At 48.0% G+C, this 8,020-nt stretch overlaps 2 protein-coding genes and 2 long non-coding RNA genes across 5 annotated transcripts in view; 1 reads left to right on the forward strand and 3 right to left on the reverse strand.

Annotated features, from left to right (window-relative positions):
* Positions 1 to 8,020, forward strand: part of LOC118495137 — a 470,232-nt gene that overhangs the window by 46,755 nt on the left and 415,457 nt on the right. The window lies entirely within an intron of this gene.
* Positions 1 to 8,020, reverse strand: part of LOC116034886 (NLR family CARD domain-containing protein 3-like) — a 972,843-nt gene that overhangs the window by 41,512 nt on the left and 923,311 nt on the right. The gene's annotated exons all lie outside the window — the stretch shown is intronic.
* LOC116039322 overlaps positions 1 to 8,020 on the reverse strand; it is a 95,652-nt gene that overhangs the window by 31,347 nt on the left and 56,285 nt on the right. The window lies entirely within an intron of this gene.
* Positions 1 to 8,020, reverse strand: part of LOC116039321 (NACHT, LRR and PYD domains-containing protein 3-like) — a 43,368-nt gene that overhangs the window by 3,483 nt on the left and 31,865 nt on the right. The gene's annotated exons all lie outside the window — the stretch shown is intronic.

The following is an 8,020-nucleotide window of genomic DNA, read 5'->3' on the forward strand; positions in this document are numbered from 1 at the left end:
GGGTCGCGGGGGTAGCAGCTCCAGCAGGGGACCCCAAACTTCCCTTTCCCGAGCCACATTAACCAGCTCCGACTGGGGGATCCTGAGGCGTTCCCAGGCCAGGTTGGAGATATAATCCCTCCACCTAGTCCTGGGTCTTCCCCAAGGCCTCCTCCCAGCTGGACGTGCCTGGAACACCTCCCTAGGGAGGCGCCCAGGGGGCATTCTTACCAGATGCCCGAACCACCTCAACTGGCTCCTTTCGACGCGAAGGAGCAGCGGCACTACTCCGAGCTCCTCACGGATGACTGAGTTTCTCACCCTATCTCTAAGCCAGCCACCCTCCTGAGGAAACCCATTTCGGCCGCTTGTACCCTGGATCTCGTTCTTTCGGTCATGACCCAGCCTTCATGACCATAGGTGAGGGTAGGAACGAAAACTGACCGGTAGATTGAGAGCTGTGCCTTCTGGCTCAGCTCTCTTTTCGTCACAACGGTGCGATAAATTGAGTGTAATACCGCACTCGCTGCGCCGATTCTCCGACCAATCTCCCGCTCCATTGTTCCCTCACTCGCGAACAAGACTCCAAGGTACTTGAACTCCTTCACTTGGGGTAAAGACTCATTCCCTACCTGGAGAAGGCACTCCATCGGTTTCCTGCTGAGAACCATGGCCTCAGATTTAGAGGTGCTGATCCTCATCCCAGCCGCTTCACACTCGGCTGCGAACCGATCCAGTGCTGAAGGTCACAGGCCGACGATGCCATCAGGACCACATCATCTGCAAAAAAGCAGCGATGAGATCCCCAGCTCACCAAACTGCAACCCCTCTCCACCCCGACTACGCCTCAAATCCTGTCCATAAATACTACAAACAGGATTGGTGACAAAGCGCAGCCCTGGCGGAGGCCAACTCTCACCTGAAATGAGTCCGACTTACTGCCGAGAACCCGGACACAGCTCTTGCTTTGGTCGTACAGAGATTGGATGGCCCTGAGAAGGGACCCCCTCACCCCATACTCCCGCAGCACCTCCCACAGTGTCTCCCGGGGGACCCGGTCATACGCCTTCTCCAGATCCACAAAGCACATGTAAACCGGTTGGGCATACTCCCAGGCTCCCTCCAGGATCCTTGTGAGAGTAAAGATCTGGTCCGTTGTTCCACGACCAGGACGGAATCCGCATTGTTCCTCTTCAACCTGAGGTTCGACTATCGACCGAACCCTCCTTTCCAGCACCTTGGAGTAGACTTTACCGGGGAGGCTGAGAAGTGTGATACCCCTGTAATTGGCACACACCCTCTGGTCCCCCTTTTTGAAAAGGGGAACCACCCCGGTCTGCCACTCCTTAGGCACCGTCCCCGACTTCCACGCAATGTTGAAGAGGCGTGTCAACCAAGACAACCCCTCCACACCCAGAGCTTTAAGCATTTCTGGACGGATCTCATCAATCCCTGGGGCTTTGCCACTGTGGAGTTGTTTAACTACCTCAGCAACTTCCACCAGGGAAATTGACGACAATCCCCCATCATCCTCCAGCTCTGCCTCTACCATAGAGGGCGTATTAGTCGGATTTAGGAGTTCCTCAAAGTGCTCCTTCCACCGCCCTATTACCTCCTCAGTTGAGGTCAGCAGCGTCCCATCCTTACTGTACACAGCTTGGATGGTTCCCCGCTTCCCCCTCCTGAGGTGGCGAACGGTTTTCCAGAAGCACCTTGGTGCCGACCGAAAGTCCTTCTCCATGTCTTCTCCGAACTTCTCCCACACCCGCTGCTTTGCCTCTTTCACGGCAGAGGCTGCAGCCCTTCGGGCCCTTCGGTACCTTGCAACTGCCTCCGGAGTCCTCTGGGATAACATATCCCAGAAAGACTCCTTCTTCAGTCGGACGGCTTCCCTGACCACCGGTGTCCACCACGGTGTTCGTGGGTTGCCGCCCCTTGAGGCACCTAAGACCCTAAGACCACAGCTCCCCGCCGCAGCTTCAGCAATGGAAACTTTGAACATTGTCCACTCGGGTTCAATGCCCCCAGCCTCCACAGGGATGCACGAAAAGCTCCGCCGGAGGTGTGAGTTGAAAGTCTGTCGGACAGGGGCCTCCTCCAGACGTTCCCAGTTCACCCGCACTACCCGTTTGGGTTTACCAGGTCTGTCCAGAGTCTTCCCCCACCCTCTGACCCAACTCACCACCAGATGGTGATCAGTTGACAGCTCTGCCCCTCTCTTCACCCGAGTGTCCAAAACATACGGCCTCAGATCAGATGAAACGATTATAAAATCGATCATTGACCTTTGGCCTAGGGTGCTCTGGTACCAAGTACACTTATGAGCATCCCTATGTTCGAACATGGTGTTCGTTATAGACAATCCATGACTAGCACAGAAGTCCAACAACAAACAACCACTCTGGTTTAGATCAGGGAGGCCGTTCCTCCCAATCACGCCTCTCCATGTGTCTCCATCATTGCCCACTAACCCTAACCCTAACCCAACTCCGGAGAAGAAAAGAGTCCAACCCCTATCCAGGAGTATGGTTCCAGAACCGAGACTGTGCGTAGAGGTAAGCCCCACCAGATCCAACTGGTAGCGCTCCACCTCCACGTTCCACGTCCCCAGAGCCAGCGTCTGATGCCCGGGTCTGGTCCGTCGAGGCCCCTGACCTTCACTGCCACCCATGTGGCAGCGCACCCGACCCCAGCGGTTCCTCCCACAGGTGGTGGGCCCATGGGTTGGAGAGAGAGGTGCCACATAGCTTTTTCGGGCTGTGCCCGGCCGGGCTCCGTGGCAAACCCGGCCACGGCTCCATCTGGGCCTGGCTCCAGACGGGGGCCCCGGGCTTCCTCCGGGCAGGGTCACTCCATCTCTACCTCGTTTTTTCATAGGGTTTTTGAACCATTCTTTGTCTGGCCCCTCCCCTGAGACCACTTTGCCTTGGGAGACCCTACCAGGAGCACAAAGCTCCAGGCAACACAGCCCTCAGGTTCATAGGGACACACAAACCTCTCCACCACGATAAGGTGATGGTTCCCGGAGAAGTCTTACTGCATTATATTCTATATATTTACATTTTTAAGTGTTACCTTAGTTTTAGTTAGTTTTGTGTTCTCCTTCAAATAAATACGGATGTTTATAGTAGCCTAAATGCAGTAATTTATGTTTTGCTAATTGGTATACAACAATTTCCTTTACCATTCTCACCTTCTCTCTCTGGCTCTCTGGATCATTTTTTGGAAGTGGATTTTGCACTGTTGTATTTTTTCTTGTGTAAAAGTAAATAGTTAAACTTTTACCGTGTGGTCCTGTGGATTTTTTTAATGTGGATTAAGACGAGGAGATTTAGAAGAGCGTCGAACTACGGCTTCATTCTATGGAAACCTACAACATTTTGACAACAAAACAACAACTTCATTTTGTGCATACTAATATATCTGAATGCAGGAATTTAGACGTCAGAAGTTTTTTCTTGCCAATGTCGCACCAAATGATTGCTGAGAGTGTGGTCTACACCTACTCTATTTGAATATGATGTGTACATATCTCTGTCACTCTCTCTGTCTCTTGGCGCGTTCATGCCACCTTGGAATGACAGGGACCGCCCCCGTGATTATGTTGTTTTTCCGACTACCAGTGTTCACATGGTTAGGATGGTCTGGATGCGTGTTCTTCTTCTTCTGTTATATTGGCGTTTGGCATAACAACTTGTTGCATGACTGCCACCAACTGTTCATCAGGTGTGTGAAAACATGGTGAAAACATGGAGGACAACGAACGGGAAAGGACACGGATAATGTGTTGTTTTTTTTTTATACATAGGCCTATCTATGAATAATTTGAAACATGTTATGTCTGTGTATGTTTCTCAGCAGAGGCGTTTGTCCACAATAAATAAGTTTATTGTCATTGAAATATGTTCAGTGAACCAAAGTCGCCTCCATCAAACGTCAGTTGTCAACAACGCGTCACCAACTGGGAAACTCGGTTAGCAAAATCTAGCCCGAGTTTCCCACCTCTGATTCCGAGGAAGGGACGTGAATGATGACGTTTTCACTTGGAAAAACGTTTTTCCGATGTCCATGAACGCACGGATAGATAGACTCTGTCTCTCTCTGTCTCTCTGTCTCTCTCTCTCTCTCTCTCTCTCTCTCTCTCTCTCTCTCTCTCTCTCTCTCTCTGTCTTCCTGGGCTAAAATTTAAATTACCTAAGTAACTTATTAACTCCCACTGCTCATTGTAAGTGACGATTGCATTTTATTGGACATTTCTGTTGTATAATGACAATAAAGCTGAACTTTTAACCTTGAACCCTGACCCTTGTAGCAGAACCATTAGAGTTGTGTTGTGTCTCTCTTTACTCTGATGGAGACGACCGTTTGTTTTCTGACAGCTGGAGAAAGGAAATAAAGCTCAGCTGTTTGATTCCAGTATATCACCAACATGGAGATTTATTTTCAACTCAAGAGTCGTCCACACTTTCTCAGGGAATAAGAAGTGAAGTAGAAACATTATATTTAACATTACAGAGCCAGAAACTAACCCTGAAGAGACCAGAGACTAACGTCTTGTTAAAGTACCAAACAGATACTTACAGTTTCTTCAAACAGTCCAAAGAGTTGATGAAGAAGAGGGTCACTCTCCACCTGGAGAGAAATCTCTGACACAGGTGAGCTGTTCCCTGGAATGAGTCCCAGCTCCACCTGTCAGGAAGCAGGCAGGAAGGGCTGCAACAGGAGCAGATTTTCACAATAAAATGACATCTGGACTGCTGTTGATGCTCCGTTACTGACTGAAAGATGTAATGACTGTAGACACTGACTACTCATTACACAAGCTGAACATGTTTCCTAAAATATGAAATCCATCCCCCCTCTGTCTTATTTCCTCACTGATACCAACAGTGAAGTCTTCAACACAAACAAATTAATGTGGGAGGGAATCAAACCTCCAACAGACTCAATGAGACAGCTTTTCTGTCACATTGATGACATGTTACTGCAGTAAAAGTACTAATAGCACATCGATGACAGGTTACTGCAGTAAAAGTACTAATAGCACATTGATGACAGGTTACTGCAGTAAAAGTAGTAATAGCACATTGATGACATGTTACTTCAGTAAAAGTACTAATAGCACAGTGATGACATGTTACTGCAGTAAAAGTAGTAATAGCACAGTGTGAAGTTCCAGCAGCTGGCTGAGCAGATAACTAACGTGGAGAGAAAACAGACAGACTCTCTGCTCCCTGAACTCAACACAAGATGAAAATGAAAAAGTGAAAGACTTACGTACTGGACTGCTCTGATTGGAGGGTTTCTCACGCTGCAGCTGGACTTGGAAGACCTCTGGGACACCCTTAGTGTGTCTCAAATCGCACTTCGTACACTATGTACTTACTTGCATAGTGCGTAAAATTTGACAGGGGAGTGTTGTCTCAAATCACGCACTGTCTTATGTACTTACCGGAAGTGACGATCAAAACATCGCAGTCCTCCTCTTTCTTCTTCTGTGAAAATGAGAATTGTACCCAGGGCAGAGCATTCCCGCCACCTATTGTCGCCCGCGAAAATTACATTTTCTGCTTTGTTCTTCAAAATGAATGCGATTGTTTTTATTGTTGCTTGTATTTGCACCCTGTTTTTCGCGAGAATGAGAGGATTGCGACGACGCCATCGTGTCATCCAACTCCTTTTAGCGGAAAACATACCGGTATGTTGATATTTATACTTTGCTCTTAATTCATTTTTTTTTAAAATACCCCAAAATGACCATAGCAAAAGTGGAGGAATAAAATTGTGTCCAACTGATATTAGCTAACGTTAATATAGATAGTCATATTAGGTTTATATAAGAATGTTTAATTTTAATGATTCATCTATTAGCTAGCCAATTACAGTGACAATAAAGGCATAGGAAACCCAATAGACATTTAAATAGATTCTAGCTACAGTCATGCAAAGTACAACGCTAAAGATAACACACCACATTAAATACATTCAGTACAATTTTATTTTAAAAGACTGTCCTGTGTTAATTGTTCTACAGGCTCCCAACCCCAGGCAGTACTGCCAGCTCAACAACACGGTGCCGTTGCTGGCCCTGTATTTTGATGGGGAAAGCGACATGAGGGTAGACTTCAGACTCTCCAGGGGATCCTTTAACGGTCTGATGGCCATCCTCGGGACGGCGTGTGACCATGGGGACCCGTCATCGAGGCCCTCGTCTTCCTCTTTTGGCTCGCCAGCGGTACCTCTTACCGTGTTGTAGCCAGAGCCTTTGCTATGCCCCGGGCCACTGTGCACCGTGATGTCCACAAGACCAGCAGGAAAGTCCTCTCTCTCCTCCCCCAGGTCGTTCAGCTTCCTACAGAGGAGGACTTGCTTTATGTTGGTGCAGGTTCTGCACGATTGGCCGGGTCAGCGGCCTTCAACAGGGTTGTCGGCAGCATTGATGGCTGCCATGTCCATATGACACCTCCCATCGAGGACGCAGCCTGTTACCTGAACAGGAAGATTTTTTATTCTGTTCAATTTCAGGCTGTGTGTGACCACACAGCGAAGTTCATCGACGTTTTCATTGGCTTCCCCGGGTCGGCTCATGATGCGAGGGTTTTAAAACACAGCCCCCTGTACTACCAGCAAAAATACCCTCCTCCCGGTTTGTGCATCATTGGGGATGGTGGCTACCCCTGCCTCAGGCAACCCATCGCCCTCATGACTCCCTACAGGCAGCCTCTACACAACCAACTCCAGGTCCGCTTCAACGGTCACCTGTCTAGAGCGAGGTGTGTTGTGGAGAGGGCCTTTGGTATCCTGAAGACCAGACGGAGGTCCATATTTTTGAAGGCGCTGGAGGTGGATGTCCTCTATGTCCCGGAGGTCATTGCCTGCTGTACGGTCCTTCACAACATCTGCCTGAGCAATGGGGACCTGTTGGAGGCAGAAGATGATGTGGAGGGAGAAGCAGGGGACTATCCACAACCAGCCCCTCAAGGTGCTATCTGTGGAGCAGAGGACAGGCACAGGATGGCAATCATGTGTGTTGTACCGGACCACGATTATGCAATTAAATTTTTTTTTTTTTTTGCTGTTCTTGTTCTTCTGCTGTTCTTGTTCTTTTGTGAAATCTTATGTTGTTCTTGTTAATCAGTTCACTAATCAGTTCAATAATCAGTTCAATAATCAGCTCAAAAAAATTTAAGCAATCCCAGAAATGCTTGTTACTAATTTAGCTCTGGGGAGTTTACTCCCCGGAGTCATTATGTTTGTTTTTTTCAGCCCAGCATATTTCCTTGGATTAGGGTGGCACCTAAATCATGATTGCAGCTGATGCCGTGGTCCTGATGCATGCCCTGTTACACCCTGCAGTGCCCTCCAGTGTCCTGCTACATCCTGTATTGCCCTGCAGTGCCATGAACTACTACATCTATTTCTAGTCACTGTTCCATTATCTTTACTGTGATTATTATTGCCACTGTTCATCACACCCCATATTTTATATATATATATATATATATATATATATATATATATATATATATATATATATATATATATATATATATATCTTGCCTTCTCCTCCATCTTCTTCATCTCCTGCTCATACATCTGCTCCCTCTCTTCTAATTCCTTCAGGGCCTCCACGACATCCACTCGCCTCCGTTTTGGAGTGGATGCCGTGGAAGCCCTGGCTGTGTCCCTTTCTGGGGTCACCACCGAGGGGGGTTCAACAACCGCCACGTCCTGGGATGATGAGGCAATGAGGACAGGCGGCGTTACAGACGGCCTGCCCCCAATTGCCTCATCCATCAAAGCATACCACTTCCAGGACGCAGCGGTTGCCTCACCCCCCTCAGTGCTGACCCCAGTTCTGGGGCATTTCAGATCCTACGGACAAAACAGAACACTTCAATTTAAGATCAAAACAAACTAAAATTAAATGCTTACATCCTTAGGGCTGATTAACTCACAATTATTCTGACAGTTAACCAACCTTGTATTTTTGTTTCAGGTTCTCCCATTTTTTTTTTTTTTAGAAAAAAGGGGGTAACCC

This window comes from Sander lucioperca, chromosome 5 (genome assembly GCF_008315115.2).
Source record: "Sander lucioperca isolate FBNREF2018 chromosome 5, SLUC_FBN_1.2, whole genome shotgun sequence".
NCBI lineage: Eukaryota > Metazoa > Chordata > Actinopteri > Perciformes > Percidae > Sander > Sander lucioperca.